At 52.4% G+C, this 12,042-nt stretch overlaps 1 long non-coding RNA gene across 3 annotated transcripts; it reads left to right on the plus strand.

Moving 5' to 3' along the window:
- The first annotated feature begins 26 nt into the window (after nt 1-26).
- LOC103563492 (uncharacterized) lies at nt 27-1,785 on the plus strand. 3 transcript variants are annotated; one of them, XR_011529752.1, is made up of 4 exons: nt 27-158; nt 270-364; nt 1,201-1,328; nt 1,436-1,785. It is a non-coding gene; the product is annotated as an uncharacterized lncRNA (long non-coding RNA). The 3 variants fall into 3 exon arrangements; XR_011529751.1 differs by lacking the exon at nt 27-158 and having other exon boundaries at nt 225-364; XR_011529753.1 differs by lacking the exon at nt 27-158 and having other exon boundaries at nt 225-364; nt 1,226-1,328.
- The last annotated feature ends 10,257 nt before the right edge of the window (nt 1,786-12,042 follow it).

The following is a 12,042-nucleotide window of genomic DNA, read 5'->3' on the forward strand; positions in this document are numbered from 1 at the left end:
GTGTAAGCCGCACTGGCTCCTGCTTGTGCCTCTCACACTCATCTGGAACAACAGGAGCCCTGGGCAGGAGCATAGGAAGAGGGGACAAGAATGCCCTTGCTTCTCTTCCTCATTGTCTCTCTTCTCCTGCCCCATGGCGACTCTACCCCCATCTTGAGGTCTCCTAAAACTCCTGTGTCCCCCATTACCCTTCTCCCAAGCCCCCGTCTACCCTTTGTCCTGCCCCCAAGTCTGATCCATCATGTGCCTCTATCCCTCGTCTCCGGCAGCCCTGCTTCCCAGCTACAAGCTTCTCATTGCCTGAAGTGACCCGAGGCTGACCCAGCGCCCGCTAACCTGGCACAGGAGAACCCCTCATTTTGGGGTGAGTGGAAAAAGTCCCCATGCCAGTACCCTGTCTGTCACCTCATACCCTGCACTCAGGGCTCCAAACAGATTTGTCAGGCCCTTGAGCCCCAGGCAGAAGGCCAAGACCAGGCCTGCCAAACACCGATATAATTCAGCCAGTGGGGGATTTTCCACTCTGGCCACCACCACCCACAGCCTGGCCAGAGCCCTGGAGCCTCCCCTAACCCTATGATGGAGGGGAAGGAGGGACCTAGAGGTCTGCCCAGGCCTGGCACAGAGAGGGAGGCACCTGCCTGATTGTGTCTGAAGGCCAAGCCAGCTCTCATGCCTCCCTTCTGTCCCCAGGGACACGACGGACTCTGGGGTGGAGGCATGGTAGGGAGGGAGAGCCTTCCCGGGGGTGGGAGGGTCTGCAGATTTGGAAGAGCAGGCAAAAGAAAGTCATAGGATCCTTGGAATCTCGCCAACTCCTATGAATCTAGCAGAATCCATGGGATCCCCTAAGTCTCGTGAGGCCTACCAGACCCGCCAGCATGAGCCTCCAGGGACCCTTTCTTTATCTGGTAGGACCCTAGGAGTATGATGGCTGCCAGGCTATCCTTCTCCAAACCCCAGTCGCACTACATCCCTTCTAAGTGTCCCTGGCCTACTGCATCAAGCCAGGGCATCCTGATTGGCTGCCAGGCCTTAGGGTCTACAGCCCCTGCCTACCCAACCTGATCTGACAGCTCAGTCATCTCAGTGTCCCCAGACATCCCAAGTCCTCGTCTGCCCCTGGTCTATCCCCGACCTGCCCCCCCAACCCCCGACCATACCTAGAAAGCCCATTTCTCTCCCTTCTGCATGTCCAAGTTCTGCTCAAGGACTCTTCTCCTAGAGCCAGGATGTGCAGAGTCTGAGGACACCTTAGAAGTCATCCAGGGCCACCTCCCACCAAGGACAGGAGCCCCAGGATGCCTGACCCACTGGCTGCTGCCCAGGTTCATCTTCTACCCCTAAATGCTGCACGCCCGGCTGGCTCCCTCCCCTTGGTGCTGGATCCTACGTGGTCTAGTTGTTTCCTGGGGTATGGTTCCTCTCTCCACAGACTAGAAGCTCCTAGAGGCAGAGGCTGCAGCTTCCACGTCCCTGGGCCTGGCCTGGAGCTCAGGAGTGCTGAACCGTAGATGGAACCCAGGGGATTGCTCTCAATGGGGCTTCGTTATATCTCCCGCACCCCATTATCCCACTGCTCTAATTTCCACCCCACGCTCCAAAAGGATCTTCTCAAAATCCAGGGCCTGGGATCCTCTCATAGTGGTGGTCTTCCAGGAAAAAACCATTTTGTCATCACTCTCTGGTCTCATCTCCCTCTAAGCACCACCTGCCTCAAAACTTGTCCAAGTCCCCGTGACTAACTGAATAAAATCCAAACTGATCGCCCTGGCTGTCAGGACACGCTCTGTCTGGCCCCTCCGTCATTTCCAGCTCGTCTTCCACCACCATCCTACGCCTGCGCTACCCTCCAGTCATAGCGACCTCCTTGCTTCCTCCCAAGGAGGCCTGTTGCTTTCCAACCTCCATGCCTTTATCCATGCCGCACCCTCTATCCTGAATACCCTTCCCAAGCAGCGCCACCTGCAAAATCTTATTCTTCAAGACCCAGTACAAATGCCACAAAGCCTTCCTACTGTGCCCCCCTACTCTCAAATGGGCCTCTGCTGCAGAAGACTTTGCCTTTCCTCCCCTTGTGGTACATATTTCATTCCATCTTATATCCCAATGACTTGCCCCAAATCCTACTGCTTGTGACTAACAGAAGAGGTCTCTTCCTGCACATAGCTCCTTAATTAGCTCATTGATCTTTCAGAGTGTCTACAAAAGTGACACTGGTTGCTGGGAGTGTGTCAAGAAGAGATGGCAACAACATTGCACGCACACTGCCACTGCTAATCCTTCACCCTGGAAGACATCACTAATCAAACATATCGCTCTTGCCCATAGTGCTGAGACATGGCCTTAGGATTCTTACCAATCTAGTGCACCATTCAGCCATTCTCAATCAATCTTGAATTGACAATCCCCAAGCCCTTTAATGGAGGGGTTTTTAAAAAAATTCTGGATACTAAATTTCATTTAGAATTCTATACATATACCACTGGTTAAAAATCAAGGCAACTTGAAACGACAACTATTTGTACCATTCTAAATTTTCTTCTAGCTCTTAATGTACACACAGATTGTAATGTAGCTGTAATCAGTGTGTAAATGCAACTTCTGTTCTGCTCTTGTCACTTAAGATTAATACATACACATTTCTGTGCATTGCGATAAGCCACATTCTTATCACTCTCAGTGGCTATGCAGTGCTCTATCAGCTTGGGTTACTTAGTCCTATTCATGTGGGTTAATTCTGATTTCTCATTTCTATCAATGGCACTTGGGCTCACAAACTAAAAATCATCCAAAGGAAGAGAGTAGTGAGCTCCTCATGATCAGAGGCACTCAAGCAGAGGCTAAAGGAGCAGCTGTTGAGTAATACTGGTGGAGGGATCTCTTGCTGCAACTCTTGTGAGATTGGGTCAAGGATCTGAGTTCCTCTGTGTGCTCTCATCCCAGAAATAAGCTCGCGGAGCTAAAAGACCTCCCCTCCGCTGGGGGACAGGTACTCTATAAACTGGAAGTCTTTGGCAGCTATCTCCATGAATTAAATTATAGCTTCAGCTATTATCTTGGTTTTATAGTTTTTTCCTTAAATTTTGCATGTCGTTGATACTTACATCATTAGTTCAAGCAAACCTATTGGGGACAGACTGGACCTGAGATTTTTCTTTTCCAGTTCAAGGATGTATGCTTTTTTTCTTCCTATTTTGATATAATTTTCAACTTACAGAAGAGTTGCTAACATAGTATAGAGAGTTCCTGTATACCTTTCATCCAGAATCCCCTATGTTAACATCTTACGTCATAGCCATGGTATAGTGCTCGACCCCGGGAAATTCACCCTGAGCTAATACTGTGAGCCAGTCGATAGGCCTTACTTGAATGTCACCAGCTTTCCCACTCGTGTCCTTTCTCTGACTCAGGGTCCAATCTAGGTTCCCACATCACATCTCGTCATGTCTTCTTAGTCTCCTCCGGTCCCTGACAGTTCCTCAGTTTGTCTTTTATGACCTTGCTACTTCTAAAGTACTGAACAGTTATTTTTGTAGAATGTCCCTCAGTTTAGGTTATTCTGATGTTTCCTCATGATGAGGTTGAGAACATGAACTTGAGGGCGGAAACCACAGAGGCGATGTACCCTTCTCTGTGCATGATATGGGGAGGTACGTGTTATGGATGTGTCTTATGACTGGTGATTTAACCTTAGTAGCTTGGTTAAGGTGAAGTTTACGGGTTTCTCCACTGTGCAGTTACCATCTTCCCCTTGATAAGTAATAAGTATCTTCTCGGGAGACACTTTAAGACAATGCAAGTACTCTGTTCCTCACCATTCTTCTGCCCACTAATTTTAACATCCATTACCGCTTCTGGCCTGCAACGGTCATTAGGTGGTGCTTTTCTGTTTCCATCATTCTTTCTACATTGATTAATTAGAATTCCACCGTGAGGAAGAGCTGAGTTCAAGGTTTTAAAATGGACACTTACTCCCAAAATATCTCATCATTGAAGGCATGCTAGGCAGGCTGCTTTACATTTGTTTAATCAGGCAACCCTCACAGTGATACCACAAGATAGGTTACCTTATCCCCATTCTACAGAGGAGTCCGTTTTATCCATCTATATCTCAAACAGCTGGAAATTGATCTCTGCGTGTATAAACATTTAAATAGATAGACTGGTTGCTTTTTCTCTGGTCTATTGATTAATGTACCTTTGCTTGCGGACAGCAGCTTGCTTGTCTGGCTTAGGTGGAAAGGGGGATGCACTGGAGGTGGATGGATGGATGGATGGACGGGGAGGCTTGCCACATTGCAACCCAGCTGCAGGAACAGGAAGGATGGGGCAGAGCCTCAGGGTCAACTGGAATCTGGGATGCAAATACCACAAGGACCTTTCCTCTGCTTCTCATTCCTGCTTCCCTTCCCCTCCCCTCCCTTTCCCCTCTCCTCTCCTCCTCTCTTCTCCCCTTTCCTCCCCCCTCCTCTCCCCTCTTTTCTCTCTCTCTCTTTCACTGTAGGCTGGCTTTCTCCACATAACTGACGACCAGCAGTTGAGTTTTACATTTCCCGAGAAAGAATGAAACCAAAATACCCAGGAAAGCTCTCTGATTGGCCCATCTTGGGTCAGGTGCCCACTTCTGGACCAATCAGTTGTGACCAGCAGGCAGGGCCCTGTAAGAACTTGGCAGCTCCCTCAGGAAGCATTTTGAAGGGTGTAAACAGGAGAAGTCTCCAGAAGTAGGGGATGTTTCTGGGAAAATAATCTCAGAGCTGTCCATGCAGATTTATTTCTGATGACGTATTCATCCACCCCTCTTTGCACATTAAAGAATGTGATGGAGACGTGTGACACAGAATTGACTTCAGAAGACCAATCCCCGTCACTTATTGACCCTTTGACCCCGACAGTTCACTTACCCTTTCTGAGCCTGAGTTTCCCTGACTGTAAAATGGGGGTAATCATCTGCCCCACAGGGTTGCTGTAATAATACAATAAAGCCGTGACTATGATGTGCCCTCAACAGCCATGAGCTAAGTAAGAATCTTTTTCTTTAAATTGGGCAGGAGGCTGAAGAGGAAAAAGGACCTTTGGGGAGTGCTGATAATGTTCTCTTTCTTGACCTGAGTTCTGGTTGCACGAGTCTGTGAGCTGTTACTCATGATAGGTGCACCTTTCTGTATGTGTATTATACCTCAATTACAAGTTTTATAAAGTCACATTTTAAAAAGAAGAAAGAGGGCCAGCCCGGTGGTGCAGCAGTTAAGTTCGCACGTTCTGCTTCGGCGGCCCGGGGTTCGCCAGTTTGGATCCCAAGGGCAGACATACACACTGCTTGTCAAGCCATGCTGTGGTAGGCATCCCACATATAAAACAGAGGAAGATGGGCACAGATGTTAGCTCAGGGCCAGTCTTCCTCAGCAAAAAGAGGAGGATTGGTGGCAGTTGTTAGCTCAGGGTTCCTCAAAAAAAATTAAAATTAAAAAATTAAAAAGAAGAAAGAAGAGGAGAAGGAAGAGAAGAAAGGAGACAGAACACCTGCCCTCAGAGAGCCCCAAAGATGAAGGGGGAAGGCAGCGCCCGATAACATTGTCCACCACAGCAGAGAGGCAGAGATGACGTTAGTGAAATAACGCTGAACATGTCTTCTTTGCATAGCTGTGTATTTATTATGTTTTAGCACCGATGTATAATGGACACATCACACCCACGATTTCATGGACACCATGGGTTAAGACAGGCTCCTAACCAAGGGGTGTCAGGAAGCAGCAGGAGGGGTGTCAGGAAGCAGCAGGATTGCAGCCTGAAATCCTTGTTCCCTAGGAGTTTGTCTCCTAGGCTGGCCACCAGGGGAAGGGGCAGAGCCTGCAGATACCTGAGGGCCTGGGGCCCCCAGCCCTGGAATTTCTATTTTTTTTAATTTTTTTATTTTGAGGAAGATTAGCCCTGAGCTAACTACTGCCAGTCCTCTTTTTGCTGAGGAAGCCTGGCCCTAAGCTAACATCCATGCCCATCTTCCTCTACTTTATATGTGGGACGCCTACCACAGCATGGCTTGCCAAGCAGTGCCATGTCCGCACCCAGGATCCAAACCGGCGAACCCCGGGCCACTGAGAAGTGGAACATGCGAACTTAACCGCTATGCCACCGGGCCGGCCCCCAGCCCTGGAGTTTCTAAGGGTTAGATTCTCCCTCCTCCTCCTCCTCCTCCCCAGCCCTGGGCCCCATCGGGGAGGGGCAGTCTCCTAGACATGAAATCCAGCCAGGACTCTCAGCCTGACCCCCAGCCAAGGCACTGCCCAGGGATGGCCCTCTCCTTTTGACAGGCAGGACTACTATGAGCACACAGTCAGTTGGCATGCCAAGTGGGCACTCCACGTCCGTGGTTCTGTCCACACTGCCGGCTCCACTTCCTCCCAAACTCCTATCCCACATCTCCAGAAATGGTACCTTGCAGAAGCCAGAGACTGGGAGTGCCCCCTGGCATGGCTTCTCCCTACCGTCTACATCAGTGGATTCTAACCAGCGGCCACACACAGACAGCACAAAGATCATGAGGGTGGTATTTGAATGACAAATTTGGGGCCCCTATTGAGTGGGCGTGAACATTGAACAGGTGTGACCCCCGTATTCAACCCCCTGCGCTTCTGCCTTGCTCCCCAAAGCCAGAGCCTACAGAGCTGCTTTATTTGGGGTCTGCCAGCTCTCAGCCCTGAGAAGCAGGGTTTAGCTGGAGTGACTGAAAGGTGGGGGCTCCCCAGCTTCTGTGAGACCCAGAGACCCAGAATGTGTGCCTCCGACTGGGAGATAGGCAGGGCCAGTCCACACAGCAGTGGCCAGGCCCACCTCATTGTTGCCTGTGTCATAGATGGAGTAGTAGACTCAGGAAGCCACAGGGGCCAACAGCTCTCCAAGGGCAGGTACATGGCCTGGAACTCCAGGAGGCAGTGACTGCCCTGTCCTGGAGGAAAAGGAGTGAGTCTGCCAGCTGGCAAGTCATACTAGGTTAGGAAAAAGACCTGAACTCTGAAATCAGAGAAGCCTGGGTTCAAATCCCAGCCCAGTTTTGACTAGCTGTGTGACACTGGGCAAATCACTTAACCTTTCTGAGTTTCAGTTTCCCCATCAGTTGAGGGAGGGGGATAATGTGACCCATTGCTGCATTCTGTGTGATGAATACAAGTTAGGCAGGTGAAGAGAGTGAGAAAACAACATTTCTGGCAGGGAAAATAGCACATGCAAAGGGCCTGAGGTAGGAAAGATGAAATGATGGGGCCAGGGAGGCCGGACCGTAACAGTGAGAGGGGTCTGCCGAGGGAGGCAGAGGCCCAACCACCAGGCTGAGGACTTGAGGTATTATGACCACAACCCACAGTTAGAAATATATTTTACATCATAACCTTATACACTCACACATAAGATATATAATTAAAACAAAAGCCTCGCCTCACCATAAAAATTCTGGTCCAGAGGATGTGATGAGCCCTAATTTTTCTATTCTGTTTAATTGTTTCTAAAGTGCTGGGTCCAATCAACTGAACTGATTTCTAGAGGATTGTGAGCTGCGATTTGAAAAACACTGATCTGTGAGGCGTCGAGCACATGAGTGGGCACGCACACGCATGCGGTCTTGCACTCTTAGCGGTCATCTCGCACATAAGTGATTCATCCCAAGTGTCTGGAGAACAGGGCAGTGTCTCTTCCTTCCTCCGTGGCCCCCCACAGTGGAGGCCCAGAAGATGCTCCATGCGTATTAGTGACTTACGAGCAGAGTTGTGGGCTGGGAGAGAGGCGGGCCGGGCCCACCACAGCTGGAGGACTGAGTAAGCTGAAGGGACCTCCTGACCGCCCTACCTCTGCTTTGGCTTCAACCCCTCACCCTGGGCAAATGGAACGGGGACACCCCACGGGTAGTAAGTACCAAGTTTTGGGCTTAAGAAGGGGCTGAGTGACCACCCGTGGGAGTGATGGTGGCACCCACTCCTGGGACCATCACGAGGATTTGAAGAACAAACGTGCACGGAGCCCTTGGCACAGCGCTGACACCAGGAATAGGAGCCAGTGTTCACCGTTCTATCGTCTTCTGTCTACTGGCCCATTTCATGTCACAAGGACCTGACGAGGCAAACACTGTATCATCCCTATTTACAGATGAGGAAACAGAGGCTCAGAGAAGCTAAGTGACTCGCCCAAGGTCACAAGGCTTGGAAGTGGCAGAACAAGGATCCCCATGCAGGCAGATTGGACCTCCACTGTTAACACATACTGCATCTCAGAAAGCTCTGGAAAGACGGTGGTTCCTGGCATTTGTCGAAGAAGCTGATAAAAATGATCCTTAATGTCTTTGGCAAATCTGACATTCCAGGACTCTAAGGGCTGCAAACGGGTTCCCCTTCACCTGGCCTCCTGCGCTTTCCCCCACGGCCAGGCAGGAAGGAGAGGAAGGAGAGAGACGTAGGGCACGGGGTGGGGTGGCGGGTAGGAATGTAGCCAGCTATATACAGGCGAGGTCTCCTGGAGCCCTGTGGTTGCCCAAGGTTACTGGCAGATCAACTTCCAGGGCTGGGTGGATTCAAATCCCATGGGCCCCCAACCCACCACCCAAGGGAAGAGGCCTGGGGGGTCTTCCTTTGGGAAAAATACAAGGCTTTTGCCAGCCCAGGGCAGACCTGGGGACTGGCAGGGCTCTAAGTGGGAGCCTGCCTGGAGGCTGGGGGAGGGATGCCATGACCTCTGACCTCTGATGACTCCTCCTGCAGGTTGTCCATAGGACACCAGGCCACTGACAGGTGCTCCCAGGGCTGCCTGGCTGTTGTGGACACAGGCACCTCCCTGTCCCCGAGAAGATTTTTATCAGCTGACACAGCTCATCGGGGTCCCAGGGAACAGCCAAGTAAAAGAAGGCGCCCCTACCCCACTGTGAGTGCACCGACCTGCAGGGCTCCTTCCAAATCCTAGCGTCAAAGGGTTTGAGTGTCATTTCCCTGCCAGCTGCTTAAGGCCAGGTGCACTGGAGTCTCCCTGCTCTGCCCCTCCCCCTCAAAGGCCCCCCAGCGACAGCCTTTTCCTCATATTTCTGGGACGCCATCTTGGTGCCTTCACGGAGGCATTCCTCTAGGGTGAGGATGCATCTGCGATGGTGGGAGAGAGGCTACATTCACCCCCAAAGGAGACTTCTCCCATGGTGGTGTTACCTTGTCAGCTGTGGACCAAAGACACATCAGACTTGGGAGGAGGCAGCTGCAGGGTGATGGGACCCCCATTTCTGGAGGCTACTCTCTGGATCAACCCAGTAGGCCTGCTCCCCTTTGCCACCCTCCTGCTCGTCTTGGACCCCCACAGCCCCTGGCTCAGGGTGAGGCTTCCAGCTGGTTCTCCATAAGCCCCTATCCAGCAATGGGTGGACTGTTCGAAGAGTAGAGGAGGAAGCTTCCAGGCAGTGGGATAGAAGCTATTGAGACAGAAGCTGACTAAGGGCACTAGGATCGAAGTCCACTTAATAAAGCCATCCATGACTGTGGCGGCCCCGGCTGCAGAGGTGGAAGAGCAGGACAGGACCTTGATCCCCCTAGAGTGGATGCTTTTGAAGATGGTGTCCAGCTCCATCTGGCTCAGGCCAAACAACTGGTTGGTGATGGCTGAGCCCTGGATCTGCTCGCTGAGAGGAGGGGAATGTCTCCCCTCAGACTGTGGCTCCCCGAGGGCGAGCCGTGTCCCCCTCAGACTGGGGATTCCCGAGGACGGGGCTGTGTCTCCCCTCAGACTGGGCTCCCTGAGATCAGGGCCCTGTCTCCCCTTTCTGATTGGGGCAGGAGAGAGAGGGGCACTGTGGGCTGGGGCAGGGTCTGTGCAGGATCGTTGAGGGACAGGGGGCCTGGAGGAGACCTTAGGGGAGAGGCGGCAAGTCAGCAGAGTGTAAGACCCTTAGAGCAAGGGAGCTGGGTGGGGCTCAGGAACTAGCGTGTGACTGCACTTGTACGAGGAGGCTCTGAGGGCCCAGGGGTCCTTGTGTGGGACAGCTCAGGGAGGGCAAGGGGCTTGCCCAAGGCTACCAGGAGATGGTGATAACTTCAGAGCCTCCCACCCTGTTTTCTGCTTCCCCACTCCCTACATGTCATACTTGCAGTCAGTCACAGAGGATCCCCTGTGCCGGCTCATGCCCTGTGCTGACCCCCTCTTGAGAGGGGTCTTTCAAACCAGGAACCTTGTCCATTAGTGGGTGGTGAAGTCAATCTGGTAGATCCTGATGAGACTTGTATTTTTAACGCAACTGATTGGGATAGAGTAGATGGGAGTGCAGTTCAGATAATAGTGCTGTGCAGGGCTTTCTCTGTGTGTGTGCATGTGCCTGTGTGTCCTGGCTGGTGATGCAAAATGCTGAAAGGGCCCCATACTCACACTGTCCAGGATGTGCACACACCAATGTGCATACACATGCAGGCGCTCACCCAGCTACAGGCTGCACACAAGCTCCTGCTCCCCCACAGAAGAGGGGTGTCGGTGTGTGTTCCCACATGCACAGACACACCTTCCTCTAAGCAGGGCATGAATGCACGCCCGCATCTGGTCTGAGCCCCACAGCCCACCCCCTGCATCCACACGCAGGCTCACAGCCAGTGGTTCCACGGCCTCCGCCTTCCTCCACCACGCCCCATCTTCTCCCCCAGCGCCACGCCCCCCGGCTCCCGTCCTTCCTACAGCACAGTCCTTCCCTTCCCAACCCCACTCCCTAGGCTAATGCCTAAAGCCCACACTCCTCATTCCTTCCCCAAATTCTCTTCAGCCTTCCTGGCCCACCACCTTCAGCAAGCTTTCCCATGTCACCCAGCTGTTGCTAAGCTTGGGCTCTGTGCTAACCACCCACTGAACGCTTACGTGCATTTTCTTATTTAACACACAACAACATTAGGAGGTAAGTGTTATTAGTATCCCTTAATAGATGAGGAAACAGGTTCAGAGAGGTTGAGCGTTCTGTCTGAGGCCACGCAGCTATCAAATGGCAGAGGCCCAGGTTCTGTAATCCTGTCTTGTGCGAGTCTCACTTCTCCACCTGGTCTGTGAGCTTTGGAGAGTTGGGGCTTTGTCAGAACTTAGCCTACATGACCCAGATCTTGAATCTTAGACCCTCTGGGTCCAACATTTGCTTAGGAAATCAAGGCCACCATATTATTACGACTGCACATTGTGCCCCTGACCCCAACCCTAAGATATCAATACATTGGTAGATTCCTCAGACCCTTTAATCCCGGGAGGAAAGGAGCTCAATAAGGAAAGAGGCCAGCAACTGTCCATTTGGGCCAGAGAGGTGGGGAGCCTCAAAACACCTGGAAACTCTGCCCCGGCCTTCCAGCCCTCCTTCCATCGCTGCTCCCATCTCCCCAGCTGTCCGCGGACTCGGCGGCCCACTCTCCCAGCCCAGGCAGTACCCGGGCAAGATGAGAGGTTTCATTGCATTTACATTGCTTTTCCCCAGAGTCAGAGCCCCCAGTTCCCCATCTCCTCACCCCCACACCTTGTCCCGGCCACACTCTTTCTGGGACCCTCTTCCCGGAGGGGAACCAGGCCAGGCTACAGGGGACAGGTGGAGGGAGGCGACAGGGAGGACCACCCCCTAGGGGCCATACCACAGCAGCTAAAGGAGCAGACCAGAGGGAGAAGGGTGGCTGAGGAAACCCCCCATCAGTGTCAATCAGCGGGCACCAGGTGGGGTGGAGCTGCCCCCCTCAACACACTGCTCATTAACTCAGTCATTATATTAATAATCCCTTAGGAACAAGCATAATGACAACCTACACGGGGAGCACGAGCGATGCTGTCACACGCCTGACGTCCCCAGCCCCACTCGGCAGGTATCCACAGCGGCTGTGGGGCAGGAATGTGCATCCCCAGAAAAAGGGGGCCCAGAGAGGCCAGGAGAGGGGTCCACCTGGTGAGCAAGGCAAGTGGCAGGGCAGCTTCCTACAACCACAGGCAGGCAGAGTGAAGCTTCCAGAGGAGCTAAGCTGAGGGCCCCAGACGCCGCAGCAAACCCTCATGATCCGCCCCCCATGGACA

Source organism: Equus przewalskii, chromosome 19, assembly GCF_037783145.1.
Source record: "Equus przewalskii isolate Varuska chromosome 19, EquPr2, whole genome shotgun sequence".
Taxonomy (NCBI): Eukaryota; Metazoa; Chordata; class Mammalia; order Perissodactyla; family Equidae; genus Equus; species Equus przewalskii.